Below are 19,324 nucleotides of genomic sequence, written 5' to 3'. Positions count from 1 at the left end.
CTCACTTAGGATAATTGTTTTAGGCACCATCCGGTTACCTGAAATTTTCATAAATTTCCTTTTCTTAACAATTGACAATATTCTATTGTATAAATGTACCTCATTGTCATTATTATTCATTCATCAGCTGATAGACATCTACCCTATTTCCAATTCCTGGATATTATAAATAGAGTAGTGACGTAGTAGAAGGTAGAGCCTTTGCGTATATGCCCAAGAGATATAAAAACCTACTACTGTGTAAGTTTTCTAAAATATATAAAAGTAATTTTAATGTAGTCAATATATAATGGGGGAGACATCTTATACCATAAACTAGTGCCTCCAGTGCCAAGAATGTGTTACATCTTGTTGAGTCATTTGTCAAAAGTGTCCCAAGGAAAACCCCAAATATCAAAAGCTATAGTCAAGGCTACTCAGTAAACCTTCCCAAGCTGAAGTCAAGCTCCTATTGCTGTTATTTGCACTGAGATTGTCTTAGTGAATTTAACAGATTAGATTCAAGATGTGTTGTCCAAAGTACATTAAATCTGTGTCAAGATATTTATGCAAATAATTATATGAAGAGTTGTGAATAGGTGTGTAGAAATTGTAATTCTATCCAAAAAATAGAATGTGCTAAAGTAAAAAGCCATTATGAAAGTTAAAAAAGATCTTATTGCTGAAGATACCAGATACTTATGTCGTAGAACATGAAATAAAACTGATAACTCAACCCGAAGCTTTACCCCTCCTGACTCGCGTTTACAGTACTAAAATGTGCTATACATGCTACCAGAGAAAACAGTAATCTCAAATTTCAACCAGCTATAAGCCATGTGAGCTGCAAGACTGACCTACCTGCAAGATATATAATAGTACTATTTTACTCTTTTATAACATGTTGTAATATGTTCAAATGTTTTGAAGGTAAGCAATTGCTTTTAAAAAATTTATTTAAGGGCCATTCCATGAGATGAAACCCATATCTGACACTGAAAAAGAGGCCACGAACCTGAGGCTAGATAGGGTGTGAGCCCTAAAGGAAAACTTACCGCTATTATTCTGCTAAAGAAATGTAAAAAGAAAAGGACTCCTACTGATATGCTGCTTATACTGATAGACTGGAGGGTTGTTTGCCCAATCCTCAGATGAGAAGCTTCTCTGGTAGATGGTAATTAACATAAAGTCTCACAACTTAACAATGTACAGAGAATGAGAAACTTTGGGGCACTAAGCCCTAAATGGGATGTCTTTATAAAAACCCTCCTGTCAAGGCTCAACAATATATGAAGAAGAGGTCATAGAAAGACCGTAAGAGCCACAGGTGGCAGATAACTCCAAGAGAACAACATCTTCAAGACAAGAACTAATAAACATGAACCATGGAGTCTGTGACAGCACTCGCAAACCTGAACTGGCTAAAACCAGACAAAATTCCAATACCAGGAAAAGGAAAGGGCACACAGTACCACTCCTTAGCCATAAAGCTATTTATTAAAGTTATTTTATAGAACTGTGTTTATTTCTCAGTTTTTCTCTTAACCCAGCTATCACACAAATAACTAAGACTCTTTTATAGTTGTTTAATAATAAGCTTTACAACACAATAATTGAGCAGTTATTACTCTATCCTTGGCACTCTAAAATAATCTGGTTTCTTCCCAGCACACATCCCAAAGATACTTGCACTTTAGAGCTATTGTCTCCTGATGTCACCTGAATATCCTACTTCCTCCCTCCTTTGTGGCTAGCAGGAAGTCCATCCCTATTCCCTCCCATGCTCAGCAATTGGCTGCAAACTGCTTCATTGGTATCCCAGGGGACATTTGGGGGGCAGTGTTTACACATCATTGAGAAAGGAGATTCTCAGATCAAGCATTGCAACCAGGTATGGGGGTACAGAAATCAGCATTTGAGTTACACAATAAACTTATGCCTACACCTATTTGCAATTGATACCTGCTGGGAAAGAAAAAAAAAAAAACAATTTTAACCAATGGAGCGTCACAGGGTATATCATTCACACTCCAAGGCAGACCACATGCCCAGGAGTATTTAGCCATCACTAAATGGAATCCATATTTTATACACTTTTTCATTTGATTTGGTCTGGATTTTTTTTTTTGTCGTATTGTTTTTGTTTATTTTGATGTTTTGTTTTTTAGCTTTCGGTTTTAGAGATAGAATCAATTTTTTATTTCTTTAGTTATTCACTTACCATCCCAATTGTAGCCCACTTCCTCCTCTCCTCCTGGTGCCGCCCTCCCTTCCTCTTCCTCCTACCCCCCTACTCTACCCCTCAGAAAAAAAGTGGGAGCCCCTCCACACTAACCCATCCTAGCACATCAAGTCACATAAAGACTGAGCACATCCTCTTCCACAGTGGCCTGGCAAGGCAGCTCCACCAGGGGGAAGTGATTGAAAAGCAAGAAACAGCATTCATGTCAGAGAGAGCCCCTGCTTCCCTTACTAGGGGACCTACATAGCAACCAAGTGGACCACCGAGTACATATGCGTAGGGGGCCGAATTCCAGTCCATGCATGGTCCTTGGTTGATGATGCTTCAGTCTCTGCAAGCCCCACACAGTTTTGAATAGGAAGGTGGGAATTATCTGAGATGAGTTGGGGAAGAGAAAAATATATTACATGACCAAAAATTTAAACAACAACAAAAAAAAAAAAAAAAGAAAAGAAGCTAATCACAAAAAAGAGAAGGAACAAAGGAAGGAAAAAGAAAATACGTCCATACAGGCGGCTGACAAGCCTGTCAGGCACTTTCTTAACCAGTGATTGATGCAGAAGAGCACTGATCCCTGTGAGCAAGTGATCCTGGGATAAAAAGGAGCAGGCTGACCAAACCTTAAGGAACAAGCCAGCAAGCAGCACTTCCCTGTGGCCTCTGTATCCTTCCCTGCCTCCAGGTTCCTGCCCTGACTCTGCTGAGTGACACACTCTTACCTAGAAATGCAAGCAAAAAGCAAAACAAACTCCTCCCTCCCCAAGTTGCTTATGGTCATGGTATTTTGTTGTAACAATAGAGAGTCTAACTAAGATATGTCATAATCAGAAATCGGCATGTGTCCTTAAATGAGGGACCACAACACAGATAACCAGTAACATAGGCATAGCGGCACAGTACTTCCTCACTAATGCTTGGCATACTGTGCCTGAAATTCTACATTATTTTATCTCCAGAAAAAAAAATAGCAAATTATAAGTCTATGAAACATTAATATAACAGGCCCTTCTATTTGAGATGCTCCTTAAATCCAAATAATAACCAAAGTAAATTAAAAATCTTCCAGAAACAATAACTTGAATTGATTATATTAATCCACTATGTTGAAAACTGCTAGGAATCTAATTCATCTCCAAGTATCTTTACTGAAACCGGGATGATAGCCAAAGAAAGAACTCATAATTATGTTAGTTTAAAGGCTCCTCTGCAGCTTAAAATAATTTGTATATATTCATAGAAAAAAGTTTTGAATTTTTAAAGAGGCCTCTCAAAGTTAATCCAGAAAATAGGAGGGTCAATGTTATGAAATGTAAATCCCAAGGTAAGGAAAGTCTCCTATGACTGGGGCAAACTTAAGATTTATGAAACCTTAGGATTATAAAAGTTTGGGTCCATTTGAGAAAAGAAGTTAATTATTGGTGTACACAAACATGAGTGCTTTGAAAGGATGCTATAGGGATCCAGAAAGATGAAAGACACTGGGAACTAAGCGTCATTAGCTTTGTAGTAAATCCAGCTCCTAGGAGGGGCTAGATAGTATGACCTTTGTCATCATCTGAGTCACACAGAACAGGGCCCTCCTCTATCTTTTTGTGTGAGAATGAATTAAATAATTTTTTATAATTAGGCAGGAATTAAGAGAAGTTTCTTGACATTAGATTGATGTATTAAAATAGCTTGGTGGTGGTGGCAGTGGAACGAACCTTTAATCCCTGCACTCAGGAGTCAGAGGAAGAAGGATCCCTGAGCAAGAGGCCAGTTTGGTCAACAAAGCAAGTTCCACAACAGCTGGGGCTTAGTATTGTTTAAAAAAAAAATTGGTGTATCAAAATCAAGAACTAGGTACAAAAATCACCCAGGAGTTAGGGTTAAATCATAAGAATAAAGGAAGTCTGTAGTTTAAAAAGTAATGCAAAATTCATTAGGAAATGAAGTTAGCCCTATAAAGTTTAAACATTTGTTTTTCTAGTGTGTGTGGTGGGGCGGGGGGTTGGAGGGCACAATTTTACTCCTATATGTACACAGGAGCACATGTGCACATGGTAAAATGTTTTTCATGGGTCCAGAAGGAGTTGAAATAGAAACACCCTAGATATCTTCTACCAAAACAGAAATGACTGTTATTCATTCATACAGGGGAGCATTAGGCAGCATGGAAAACATAACACAGCTCTTTTGTGGCACCTCCTACTTGGTAGGCTGTATCAACATGAAACTGAGTATCTTCTGCCCAGGCACTGGCTGTCAGAAAGTCACTGCAGTGGACAGTGAATACAAACTAGAACTTTCTGTGAGAGAGATACTGATGACCTGGGTGAAGAGTGTGAGGATGGCCTGGGAGTGGCTACAGCTGGGATACAAAGTGAATAAACTGTAATAAATTTTTAAAAAATTAAAATTAAAAAAAAGAAATGACAAACAAGGTTCTCTTGTGAAGCAAAGTATCTTGACCCTTGGCAGGGTTCTTCTGCTGTTGACTGACAGGTGTTCTTGTTACAGACCAAGGAGAACTGGAGAGAGAAAATTCACGTCTGTTTTCTAGATGCATTGTAGATGCTAATGTGAGTATTCTCAATTTGTTTTTTTTTTATTTTTTGTTTTTTTTTTTGTGTGTGTTTTTTTTTAAGTTAGAGGAGGAAAAGGATATTCCTGGAGGGACAGATACTACTGTACCTCAGTGCTTGGAGACCAAGAGCTAGCAGAATCCAAAAGTTTTTCAGTCTCTCTAAAGGTGTCTACCCAACATATTATCAGAAATCCCTTGAACAAAGACAGTAAGAAGAACCAAAGCTTCCTACTGCAACAACAACAAAAAAAAAAAAATGTTTGTGTGTTGCTCTGAGAAAATGGTAAACTAAGAAAAATGAGGAGGCTAAAGAATGAGTTTAACTTTGGGCCAATAGAATGAAGAAATCCAAAGTAAAATGTCAAAACTTTGCCAAAAGCTGTTGGGTGTCCTTGCTGAGAGCTCCTTCAGGTGCTGAAATCCACTTGAGAAAATCCTTACCCATGCCTCCATCTTCAAGCGTTTTCTCTTTGCATCCCTGTAGCAATTTCACAGTTCCTGGTCTTGGATCCATTTTGAATTTTTAAGAATCCTGTTTCACTCTTCCACTTGTAGTGTCAGGTTTTTTTCCGTACTGTTTGTTGAAGAGCATTTACTTTCTCCAGTACAAGATTTGGGCTCCATTACTGAAGATTAGGTGACTGCGGTTTCGGAAGTCTCTTCCTGGGTCCTCTGTTGTCCTCAGTCAGTGTGTGTGGTATTGTGCCAGGATTCTGATTCTGTGCTAGTGTAGTATCACCATTACCATCTCTTTATCTTTCTGCTCCGGACTGAGTTAACAATGTGAGCTGGGTTTTTTGCTTTGTTTTTTTGTTTGTTTGTTTTTGTTTTTCCTATTTCTGTGAAGACTGTTATTCAAATTATTTTTCTTTCTTGTTTCTGTAACAGTTTCATACACTTATCTAATGATTTTTAGTCTTTTCAACACCACTTTTTTCACTCATCTCTTACCTTCTTCATGCTGCAAACGTTTCCCAACAAGTCCCCCTTCTTTTGTGTTTTGTTTTCTGTGTGTGACCCACTGAGTTTAGTTTGTTTATTGCCTAGACATGGACGAGAGATTATTTACCAGAGCGAGGGCAACCTATCTACGGCTGTAACACTGAAAAATATGACAGCCCTCCCCCAATAGCCGCTAACTGCCAGTCAATCCTCAGGAAAGGATGGGGCCCATGTGCCCCTCTCCTTCCTAAAAAGCTGAGAGTTCCAGTCTTACAGATAACAGCTGTAGTGAGTTCGTGAGGACAACAACTATGTCATATCTAGAATACATCTTTTTGCTGCACATCTTTCCATCCTCTGACTCCTACATTCTTTCCACCTTCTCTTCAATATTCTCTAAGTCTTACGAGAGGTGATACAGCTGTCAAGCCTTCCATCATCGTTTACTCTTGATACTGACCCATGGCTCTCTGCATTAACCACTGTCTAATGTAGTGAGAAGCTTCCCTTGTGAAGGCTGTGCATTGCCTATGGGATAAATATGAGCCTTTAGAAAGTAGTTTGACAATGCAACCATTTAGCAAAAATAGCAGAGTAGGGTCTCTTCTAGGACATATGACCTCTCCAACCACAAGCTCCTGACCAAGATTACAGAACCAGGCATAAGTTCTCTTCTGTGGAGTAGGCTCAAGTACAATCAGAAATCAATTTGATAGCACCATATCATTTATACCACTATGTTCCACAAGGCACAACTTGCCTAGCAGGTAATTATCATACCTCAACGGATCACAATTGGGTAAAGTTGCTGGATTTTCTCCCCTAGCAGCTTGCAAGCACATTCTTCCCTGTGAAGGCTATCCAGCAGCTAGAAAAACTTTCAATTCACCTTCATTTTGATTTATCCTGTTACCAAAGTGTGTGGTGTTCTCATCTGGTGGAAATCCAAGAGTAAAGTCCTATTCTGTATTCTGGGGGTAGCCTCAAGAGCCTGGGACAATTCATGAGAGGTACCCTGAATCTGATGCTGTGATGTGGCTTCTTGGACAGCATTGTCCATCTCCAAACCTTTTTTCTTAAGATCACAGTTTTAATGAGCTTACAAAATGGTAGGTTTCCAAATGGCTTCTGCCATAATTCTTAGTTTGGGCTACCTCTTCCTCCTGTTTTCTCCTCTTTCTCCTTAACCTTTCGTTTGCAGTGTGTGCATCGTCCCCTTCTTTAAGTTCTCATTCTTGCAGCCCTCTATCGTTCTGGCCATTACTACCTCTCAATGTTAAACTCACAACTCTAAAAATTTATGCCTAGGATCCTCACAGGATGAAAGAAAACATGAACTGAAATAAACTGGAAATGAAAAATTGAGGAAGTCAAGCAAAAACGTCAGAGGTAATATATATGAAGCCAGCCTAAATGAAGTTGCCAAATAGTGATGGAGACAGATCACCAGCTGAGCATCTTTGGTCACCAAGTGTAGCTTTTGGTACCAGGATTAGGTTATATCTTATTGAGCTTTTGGCCAAAGAGGTCCTTTGGGAACCCCAAACAACCCAAGCTGTTTTCAATACTGTAGCTTACTCTCCACAAACTGAAGACAACACCAACATATTTTATTGAATATGGAGAAGTTGATCTAGTGCCGACGTAGTAATATGGAGAAGTTGATCTAGTGCCGACGTAGTCTCTACCCCTAGATTCTAGTGTCTTTGGTACAAAAAGGCACTCTGCATCCTACCGAAAGGGAACAATGCAGACACCACGCCAGCCACAAACCCTTTGATCTACAATGGTGTTCTACCTGCAAGACACACTAGTGCATCAGCGACATAAATTTTGTGAGATTAACCAACCAATATCTGATTTGGCTGAAGTCACACTCCATGAGATGGAACCCACGCTAACACTACATGGGTGAACAAGAATCTGAGACTAGACATCCAGGTGACCTAGAGTAAAGCTAAACACTACTCTTTAAAGAAGGGGGGGAAAACACCCTAGGGAGAAAATGACTCCTACTGACATTCTGCTGTACTCACCCACCAGTGTCTTGCTCGGTGATCATCAAAGAAACTTCCTTCTGCAGCAAATGGGGAACGAATACAGAGATCCACAGCCAGACATTAAGCAGAGAGCAAGAAACCTTGGAGCACGTGGCCTTAAACTGGTTGTCTCCACCAAATCACTCCCCTCAGGGCTCAGGGAACCTTGTGGCAGAAAAGGTGAAACTAGTTTAAGACGCAGAGGGATAGACGACACCAAGAAAACAAGGTCCTCTAGCCAACAGGGAGGATGTGCACATGAACTCACAGAGACTGAGGCGGCAAGCACAGTGCCTACACAGGTCTGTTCCAGTTGTGGTCCTACATCTGAAAAAAAGTGGGCACATGCCCCCATTCCTAAGCCAGAAGTAATCTCTGCTTGATAACCACTTTCAAATGAAAATTTATCTTCCTACAAGGGCCTCTTACTGGGGGGAGGGGGGGAGAAAAAAACTACTCACAAGTAGGCTGCATGCCCAGTAGCAGATGTCCAGCAGAAAATGAACTCCATGGCATCCTTGGAGGCTCATTGTTTCAAAATGTCATGTTGGATCTTCCTTTTTTAACTTATTTTCGTATTATTATTTTTTACATTTATTTGATTTTACTTATATATTTTTCTTTTCTTTTTTTAGCCTACAGGTCCTTTGTATACATGTTACAGTTTCCAGTTTAGTGCTTTTATGGTATTATTGAGTGTGTGCACAGTGGATCTGTTTCTCGTGCCTTTTGTTGGGCTCTTTTCCATCTGTTTGTTAGTTTTGTCCGATTCCAATGTGTTAGTTTTTGTTTTATCTTCTTTATTATATTTTATTTTATTATTATCTCTTAGATGCCTGTTTGTTTTTAATGAGAGATGGAAAGGGGGGAGGTTGAAAAGAGGTGAGAGGAATAGAGAGTGTGGAAACCATGAGGGGAAAAAAATCCTATTTTCAATGAAAGGAAAACAAACAAATAAATAAATAAAGGAAGTAAGGAGTGTGATGGACAGACAGACAGACATATAGATAGATAAACTAGCCACAGTAAGATGGTTGTTTGCTTGTTTTACAATGTGGTTTAGTTTTACACGGGACTTGACTAAGTTTAGAAGTAACTTTTTTCCAGATAGAATCTTGGACCACTCTTGTAAGTGTAGTGAACTCAACTTACCCGAACCAAAATGTTTTCACACATTCTTTTTCTTATTTTAATTTTAATTTTTATGTTAATTACAATTTATTCACTTTGTATCCCAGCTGTAGCCACTCCCTCATCCCCTTCCAATCCCACCCTCCCTTGCCCCTCTCAAAGTCCACTGATACACATTCTTTTATGCATTCAAACATCCTATACCCAACCAATAAGTCTTTCTTCATGTTGAATGTGTGATTGGAAATTTTGCTTTCAATAAGGTACAAGGGAATGTGGAAACAATCAGATATACATGACAATAAACTAATTTATATCCTTGAAAATAATCTACTGACTTCAAGAAAAATTAGTTTCCTATAGTGGAGACTCATTGGTATATTAACCACAGTTCAAGTTAGGCCCATTAGAAGATGCTCAACACAAAATGAACTCAAGGGAATTGTTGGATTGTATGTCTCATATCATATTGTTTTGACATTATTTATTTTACTGGTCTTTTGCCTGTATATTTTGGTTTCCAATTGTGGAGATTTTTATGGTGGTGGTGGTAGTGGTGGTGGTGTGTGTGTGTGTGTGTGTGTAGTATTTTTCTGTGTATTTCTTAAATTTTTTCTTTGTTTTGATGTTGTTGTTGTTGTTTAATTCTGGCTTATTTGGGACATTTTGCCTATTTGTTTAATTGTTTCTTTGTTTTCTACAGAGAGAGAGAGAGAGGATGAAAGGGTAGTTGGGGAAGTAGGGAAGATTAGAGAGGATATGGAGAAGTGAAAACCATGACCAGAATATATTATAGCTTTCTTTAATAAAAAATAAGTTGAAGAATGATAGAAAAAGACACCCAATATTACCCTCATGAGTTCATCTGTGCATGCATGAACAAGAGCACAGTTACACACATGCAAAACTATACAGTTGAATAGACTGTATAAAACACGCAAGAATTTTTCTGATAAAAAAGTTTAGTCTTTATGGTATTCATTTTAAAATTACATAAAGGAATCAATATTTAGTGGCATTCATATTGAAGATAATTTGTCGTAGTGTTGCCTTTTGTAATATTACTTAGCCACCCCAGGTTTTGCTTGATTAGCATGGAATGTGTTCCCACATCCTTTCACTTGTTAATCATTCCTATTTTTTTTTATTAGTGCAAGCTTCATGGACACAGTACATGCTTGGGCTTTGTCCCCTACTGCACTCTGCCTTTGGGGACACGGAGATCATTTGTATTTTCTGTATTTACTAACACCTGGTTTAACTCCGCCCTTTTGTATTTGTTTGACATGAGTCCTATATTTTTGTCTACCCTTTAAGGTTTATATTACAACTTTTCACAGACTACTCTTGAATGACATTATACCACATCCTCTATAGTAGCAACTGTTGTGGTAGTACGCTTTTATCTCTCTCCCATGAATTTCTTCTCTTTTCCTAAATTAGCGTCCAACTAAACCATAAGTCTCCAAATACATTAATATTTTGCATTAAATTATTTTCTCTTACAAAGATATAAATATCTTGCATTTCTTTACATAGCAACTTATTTAGCCGCATCTTTTCCTTCGGCGTTTCCAGATTCCCATCTGTTATTATTTTCCTGCTGCCTAGATGTCTTCCATAAACATTATTTTTACAGTCTAGATCTGCTGGTGATGACTTCTTCCAGGTTTTACATGTCTGAAATAGTCCACAGTTCACCACTGTGTTTAAGAAATATTTTCACTGAATGCAGAGTTAGACAGACTGCCAAAAATTCTCCTAAATTCCTCCCCAGCCTGTGCTATGGCCTGGAAATTCTACTGAAGAAGTGAGCTGGGCAGTGGCTGGTCTTGCCTCTTAATTATATGATCTTTTAGAAATCAATCACCTTCACCTTCAAAGTCTTGAAATATGTTTATTTTTAAATATCTTTAGTACTGTTTAATTTAGGATATGAAGTTAAATCTACTCTTTCTAAATCGCTTTTCTCACTACTCAGAAAAAAAAAAACAGATTATTTTAAATGACCAATTAGACTTAGTCTCAACTGATAACCTGTTAAAGAACGATCCACAGTAGAAAAAAAAAGAAATAAAATGTAATAATTGTGTTGATTCTTCTATTAAGGAAAAAAAATCTTTTCATCTCATGCTTGGCTAATTAGCTATGAGACTGTCAACTGATTCCTTCCATTTCTACTGAAAATCAGAATGCGAAGACAAAAGAAGAAGCGGGATATGTGGGGCTATATTAATATATTAATATAAGGCCAATATTCTTGATACATAGTTCTGATCATGTAATTCCAAATAAAATTACAAAATTCTATACTTTTTTGTATTCTGGATTTGCTTGTTTCAGCTCTAGAACCTGAGTTATTCAGTTTCTAAAGTTTAAAAGATATGACATAATAGAATCTGCTTACGTACTCATGCTATGGAGTCTAGGTGATGGGACATAGTAACGTGATATGAAAATGACGCTTATCTTCAAGCACTAACAATTAAGTAAATACAGCGTGCTGATCTGAGTAAGAATGGCTCTCACAGGCTCATATATTCGAACCAAACCAACATGTCTGGTCCACAAGATGGTAGAAATGTTTGAAAAGGATCAGGCAGTGTGGTCTTGTAGAAAGACGTGTGCGCTGAAGAGGGAGCCTTGATGCTCTGGCGGCGTACGCTCTCCCCCCGGAATAGTCTACGTGGTGTCTCTGCGTCCTCCTTTGCAGGTAAGTGTGGGCTCTCAGCTACCACTCCGGTGCCATGCCTGCTCGTCTGGGCTTATACTTCCTTCCACGATGGTCATGGACTCCCCCTCTGAAACTGTAAGCCCCCCGTGAACTTTTCTGTGAGGTGCCTTAGTTGTAGTATTTTGTCACACTATTAGAAAACCAGGACAGCCAGTTAAATATGTTTGTGTGTCTATGATAGAGTGGCTTCTAGTCTGATGGAATATTAATAGCAATTTCCCCGTGAAATAAACCCTGTCTTTAACTAAAAGGTTGTAATGGTTCCTAAAGTTTCCAGTTTATTCTCAAGAAAACAAAAAGTGACTTCACTGAGGTTACAAAGCAGTAAAGAAAGATGGTATATCTTTTTGGCTTGAGGTAACATTATAACAGAACAATAGTTCGTGCATTTGTTGAGAATAAACTCAACTATAAAATGTATTTTTACATCTAATAGTTTTACATTAACTATATTTTCTTAAATGTGAATTTCAAGAACAGAGATTTAAGAGGCAGTAGAAAACATATGCTGTTAAATTAGAAATGCAAAACTAAATTTATGAAATAATTATGGAAGTAAATTATGCTTTTTCAGCAGAGGTGATGTCATCCTGCATCTTTGTTGCAGAGAGGACACCAATTTCACCTTGCATGGTGAATCTATCAGCTTTGAAATGCAAATTTGGAAAGATAACACAGAGATTACATCACCAGTAAAATATATCTGATCGATTCTATGAAATTTTTCATAAAGGTAGGCATTTTAATCTACAAAAATTCCTCAAGAGTATCTTTTTAATTAGTATATGTATACACACATATTAAGTTCAAGAATAGCAGACTTTCTAGAAGAATAGAGAGCATGGTACAATAGGATTAATAACTGTAGTATTAAAAATTATTGTTAGTAAATTTTAGTCTTTTTGTTTTGGCTGCTGTCTACATCTGTAAGTGTGGAAGTAGACACGAAGGAGATTCTTTGATAGAAATTAAGCTAAAAGATACTTTGGCCTCAATTATCTAGATATTTTGAGGACGTGCCAGATGGCTTTCTCATTTTTCACTTCCGTTACAAGAAATAAACAGCCTTTGCCTTATTTTCAGGAAAAACTTTGCTTTTTATTAAGTCCCTGACAAATGTCAAAAATATAAGATGACTTAGAGATGAGTCAGCATGTTCAAGAGAGTGGAGATAAAAATAGTTTCTTCTCAAAGTTGAACTACTTGGTGGCTGGGGGAAAAGTTGTGGCCCTCTCCTCTCTTATCACGTCCTCGATAGATCACAAAGATCCTCTTCGCCAACTGTCCTTCTCCTTACTCATCCCAGAATCCTAGCATCCCAACCCCCAACACCAGCAGACATTCCTATGAACACATCAGCGGAGCAGGCCAGGGAAAGTTAGCTAACTGAAGACCTTCTCCACTCCCGCCTCTCCTGCAAAGCCAATCCCCCAGTCTTGTCCCTGTCTCTTGACAAAACAGCTGCTGAAGCCTTCCTATGGAGATGTGGGTAGATCCCACAGCGCTTCCCTCTGCCTCTTCTCAGTGCTGCTTTGCTCCAGAGTCTTCTCCAGCAGGTAATGATGCTAGCCCACAGACCACTCCTTCTATGCCTATAGGTTGGCTGTCTGTAAACCTTGCCCTCCACTTCCATTCCTTTAGCTCCAATCTACCAGCTTCATCACCAGAGTTACAGCAGGCCAAGGTAACCTCTCTTCACTGTATTCCCCCATGCCAAAGAGACACTGTGTTCTCCTCCCTCCAATGAATCCCTTCAGACACTCAACCCATCCCCATTCCCAAGTGTCACAATAAGCTCACAATAAGCAGAAACACATTTTCACCGGAAGCCCCAGTGGCCACAACTATCAGGTCCAAATAAAATTTTCTACCAGGCATTCTTCCAAAATCCAGAGAGGAAACAGAAATCAAAGAAAAACATTCAGAAGAAGAAGAAGAAGAAGAAGAAGAAGAAGAAGAAGAAGAAGAAGAAGAAGAAGAAGAAGAAGAAGAAGAAGAAGAAGAAAGAAGAAGAAGAAATCAGCACCTAGAATTATACTCATTCCAATCCCAGGTGCCTAAAAGCAGCCTTACTTACTAGGCCACAGAGGAAGACAATGCAGCCAGTCCTGATGAGACTTGATAGGCTAGGGTCAGATGGAAGGAAAGGGAGACCTCCCCTATCAGTGGACTTGGAGAGGGGCATAGGAGGAGAAGTGGGAGGGAGGATGGAATTGGGAGGGAATGAAGGAGGGTGCTACAGCTGGGATACAAAGTAAATAAATGGTAATTATCAAAAAAACTTTTTAAAAAGAAAAATATAAGTGTTTATAAGATTATGGATGGAAAATAGCTCAGACAGAAATGGTTAAGGCAGATGTCATGGGATGAGAGATGGGAGATACGATATAGCACAGGTGAACTATCTGCCCAGCCAAGATAAAATAATGCAAATCTAAAATCTAACAAATGTCTCTGTCTCATTGATTATGATAGCAGTTTAGATAATACTGCCATGATAATTATAGGGCTTATAATAAACATTATCAGATCTTACTTCTAAGTTTACCACAACACACATTTGACCAAATAATTACAAAGTATATTTGCCCAATCTTTACCAAATATTATAACAATTAAAAAGGCAAGATATATACACTAATGATCTGTTGTGTTTCTTCCCGGTAATAAACTGGATAATTCAGAGTATTTGCTTTCTGCCTTGGCTGCCTGGGAGCTCACAGAGCATTCTCTTAAATTTCTTTGCCTCTTGATTTGCTTCTAGTAAAACTGAAAAATTGCATCCCCGCCCTAGCACCAAGCCTCCTCATTAAGGAATCAGCAGCACCTGTCCTTTTACGTAATTATTATTTCCACAGCTTTGCAGGTGAATGTGATGTAATATTTTCAATGTGAAACAAAATCCATGCTTGCTTCCAAACATCCTATCATTGATACAAATAACTTAATATATAAACACAATTCATCCAATCATTCAATTTCTTCTGCCTCTTACTGCAAAACACCTCAAAAAGACAGTGCAGAGACACAGAGAGGGCTCAGCACTTAAGAACGCCTGCTGCTGGTCCAGAGGACAGGCTCACAATTGCCCTGACGGATTAACTGAGTCGGGGTGTCTTACACTCCAGGGGATACAATGCCTTCTCTCCACCACGGACACTTGAACACATGTGATACATGCACACAAATAACAATGATTATCTTTTAATAAGAGAGAAGTGTAAAGGTGTTGTCTCCAGCTTTATTCCCATTGTATCTTGAATTCAAACTCATTCATGTGATTTCAGCCTCAAAACGCCATTAAGCCAGCTCAGGCAGGTGTCTCCAATGATTGTTCAAGGTGGCATACATGAGGCATTAACCCAAGGTATGAGTTTTTTGGGGTGCAAAAGCCTCTGCAGTAAAATACACGTTTTGATGCAACATTTAAATGAAAATAACTACATTTTACAATCTAAAATCCTGTTCTGAAATTGTTTTATCTCTCCTAAGTCTCTCACTTATACATGACTGTCAACAATTTGTCATCTCTTACATCAAAAACACAAGAGCAATTTGCTTTTCCTCTCCATTCTAACTGAAACTACCATCAATTCTCCTTCATACTAAACAATACTCCTTAATTATTGTTTTTCTTTCTTCTGTTTTCAACTAAGCAACAAATGTGATCATTTAAATGAAGATTCATTATGTCCTGTGCCTTTTTTAAGTTTTCTTTTTTATTTAATTATTTTTGTTTTTACTAATTACAGTTTATTCACTTTGTATTCCCCCTGTTGCTCCCTCTCTCCTCCCCTCACAACCCCTTCCTTCCTCCCTCTTCTCCACCCATGTCCCTCCCCAAGTCCACTGTTAGGGGAGGTCTTCCTCTCCTTCCTTCTGATCCTAGTCTGTTAGGTCTCATCAGGAATGGCTGCATTGTCATCTTCTGTGGCCTGGTAAGGCTGCTCCCCCCTCAGGGGGAGGTGATCAAAGAGCAGACCAATCAGTTCATGTCAGAGACAGTCCCTGTCCCCATTACCATGGAACCCACTTGGATACTGAACTGCCATAGGCTACCTCTGTGCAGGGGTTCCAGGCCATCTCCATGAATGGTCCTTGGCTGGAGTATCAGTTTCAGAAAAGACCCCTGTGCCCAGAATTTTAGGATCTGTCGCTGTCTTTGTGGAGCTCTTGTCCTCTCCAGGTCTTACTATCTCCCACTTCTTTCATAAGATTCCCTGCACTCTGCCCAAAGTTTGGCTATGAGTCTCAATATCTGCTTTGAACCCTGCAGGGTAGAGTCTCTCAGAGGCCCTCTGAGGCAGGCTCCTGTCCTGTTCCCTGTTTTCTCCCTCCTCCGATGTCTATCTTCTTTGCCTTTTTGAATGGGGATTGAGCATCTTAGCCAGAATCCTCCTTCCTGATTAGCTTCCATAGGTGTACAAATTTTAGTAGTTTATCCTATATTATATGTCCAATATCCACTTATGAGTGAGAATAGACCCTGTGTGGTACCTCTACACAATGGAATACTACTCAGCAATTAAAAACAAGGAAATCATGAATTTTGCAGGCAAATGGTGGGAACTAGAAAAGATCATCCTGAGTGAGGTATTCCAGAAGCAGAAAGACACACATGGTATATACTCACTCGTAAGTGGATACTAGACATGTCCTGTGTCTTAACCCCCCTAACGGTCACCATTTTTCTTCTGCCAAAATCAAAACCATCTTTGAAAGAGCTTTAAGTCTGATTCTCAAAGTCCAGTTGCAACAAACTCAGACCCAGCTAGAGGAATGCTAACAACAAGGGTCTCTGCTCCCAGCCACTGAGGTTTCTCACTGGAGAATCCTGAGGGAGTGGGTCCTAGTAACCTGCATTTTAACAGCTGTGTGGAGAATGCTAACACTGATGCTAGTGGACTGGGTGACTTTATTCAGCCATGCCCTGGAGTCATGAGCTCACCCGTGACTTCCTTCCTTTACTCTGCTCAGTAGCATCGCCTTTCTTTTTTTCTCTCTTCTACTTTTTTATTGTCTTAGACAGGCTGTCTTTACTTAGCCCTTGTCCTGGAACTCACTGTGTAGACGAGGCTAGCCTTGAACCCACAGAGATCCACTGTTTCTGCCTCTTGAGTAGTGGAATTAAAGGCAAGCCCTACCATACCTGGCATGAACTGGCTTTCTTGACCTCCAGGAAAGCTCCTTGTGTTAGTCACTCTTGCGTCTCTTTGGCCAAATATCTATCAAAGACAATTAAAGGGAGAAAAGATCTGTTTTAGCTCATAGTCCCAGAGAAGTGTTAGTTTGTGGTAGTACAGAAAGCTGCACCTATGGCAGAGCGTTGTAGCAGGACTGTGGATATCTCCACTCTGGGCACCAGGAAGCAAGGAAAGCAGGCCAGAATCAGAAGCATGTAAAGCTTGAAAGGCTTGCCTTTGATGACCTATTTTTTCCCAACCGTGCCTCACTAAATACCGCAGGGCTTCCCAAAATAGCACCACTGAGAAGCAAATGCTCAAAACCATGAGTCTATGGCGGCCATTTCAGACTGCTAGCTCCTATTTTAAGACTGTTTGTTGCTCTTGTTGTTATTGTTTTTATGCTGTTGGTGGTCAAACCTACAGCCTTCAGGAACATACAAGGCCAGAGTTCTACCCCTGAGCTCTGTCTCTAGACCGTAACATTTAAATTTCTGTTTCCAGTGTCTCTAGATAACCTCATGTCTACTCCATCCTTTGATCAAATTCCCTCTTACTAGACTCTATCCTGAACATACAATATATGAGTAAGTAAATTCACTTGCCTGACCTTGAATGCAGAAAGGCCCACGTAGGTGGCTGAAAGAAAATAAAGGCCCTCTACTCTTTTGCTCCTTGCTTCTGGTAGCTGTAAATGACCTCTGTTGTGGAGAATCATTTCTGGGCTTCTTTGAACTAATTTTTCTCTTACTCCTTTTCCTCTACACTATACTCTTCACAGATGAACCGCAGTATGCCCAGCTTCCAACCATCCACCCTTCCTCCTTATGAGGAGGAAATAGTCTACTTGACACTGGTGTCGCCCCACATAATGTCATAGAATGCAACAGTCATTTTTCAACTCGGAAGGAAGCTTGCCAAGGACAAAGCTGGGGGGGGGAGGGAGTGTGTTCCTAATGAAACAAAGAATTAAAAACATTGGGGGCATCTTTTTTTTTTTTCAGGATTTGATGATAGGGAGGAAGTCTTAAGGTTCTATTACTGTGACGAAACACCATGACCAAGGGCACTTATAAAAGGAAGCATTTAACCGAAGGCTTGCTTACCGGTTCAGAAGTAATGATGTTCATAATCATCATGGGAGAGCACATTCCCGGGGAAACAGGCTCTGAGCAACTGAGGGCCTATAACCTCATCTTCAAGAAGGAGGTAGAGAGAGAGAAACACTGGGCCTGAAATGGGCTTCCAACAAGGCTGACCTCCTAGTCTTTCCTAGTAAGTCACCACGCATGGACTAAGTACATGAGTACAAGAACCTATGGGGACCATTCTCACTGAAATCACCACATGGGATAGTAGGACTTTCTCATTGTTGAGATAGTTGAGTTCAGAATGGAGAGTCATTAGTTGTATTCTTTCCAATACTGAAAGACATGCTTGATAGTATAATAATAATATACAATATAGTATATAGTATATTACACATCATGTTATATTTAATAAAATAATATATAACAATAATAATAAATGTGACAAAGTTCACTGACATGGAAATTTAATTATCTTGACCATTGTGTGCAGGACCTATGTATTAAAACATAATATTATACACCATGAATATGTACAACAGCTCAATTTAACACATAATTTTTATGTAAGACAAGATGTATATCACATGTTTAACCTTATACTCTAGACCATCTCCAAACTTTATAAACTACTTCCTCAAAATCAAAGTAGGGTGCCTCACACTGAGTGATCCCTGTTTTTTGTTTGTTTGTGTTTTATTAAGATGTATTTTATTTTTAATTTTTTATTTTGTTTTTCATACTGATTTTTAATTTTCTTGATTATTACAATTTATTCACTTTGTAACCTAGCTGTAGACCCCTCCCTCATCTCCTCTCACCCTCCCTACCTGTTCTCCCATGCCTTTCCCTAAACCACTGATAGGGGTGGTCCTCTTCCCCTTCCATCTGACCCTAGTCTATCAGGTCTCATCAGGAGTGGCTGCATTGTCCTCCTCTGTGGCCTTGTACAGCTGGACTCCCCCCCAGAGGGAGGTGACTGAGTGATCCCTGTTAAGACTGAGCATGGCTCAGTTTTTCTGAGATACAAAGGCCAGGTATGTAATACATACCTGTAATCTCAGCACTCCAAGGGTTGAGCTGAAGATTTCATTCAAGGAAGTTTCAGACTAGTGAGTGACATGTCTAAAACACAAAAGAATAGAAGAAGGTAAGAAAGAAAGAAGGCAGGAGAGGGAGAGAGGAGCAAGGGAGGGAGTGCAGGAGGGAAAGGACCAGAGGGAAATAAGTCTAACTTTTTGTAGCTCATAAAGAAACCTATTTACATGTATAAACTTGTGTAAGAAATAACTGAATACAGTTGCATATTGAGCAAAAGCAGGAACTACTGTTTTTATATAAAATGAGATCTTGAGCTTTGAACAACCATTTCATACAACCAGCTTAACAGAATTTCACAGATACCAATAAAACTGCTATA

This window comes from Meriones unguiculatus, chromosome 6, assembly GCF_030254825.1.
Source record: "Meriones unguiculatus strain TT.TT164.6M chromosome 6, Bangor_MerUng_6.1, whole genome shotgun sequence".
In the NCBI taxonomy this organism is placed as follows: Eukaryota; Metazoa; Chordata; class Mammalia; order Rodentia; family Muridae; genus Meriones; species Meriones unguiculatus.
This window is presented reverse-complemented; position numbering follows the sequence as displayed.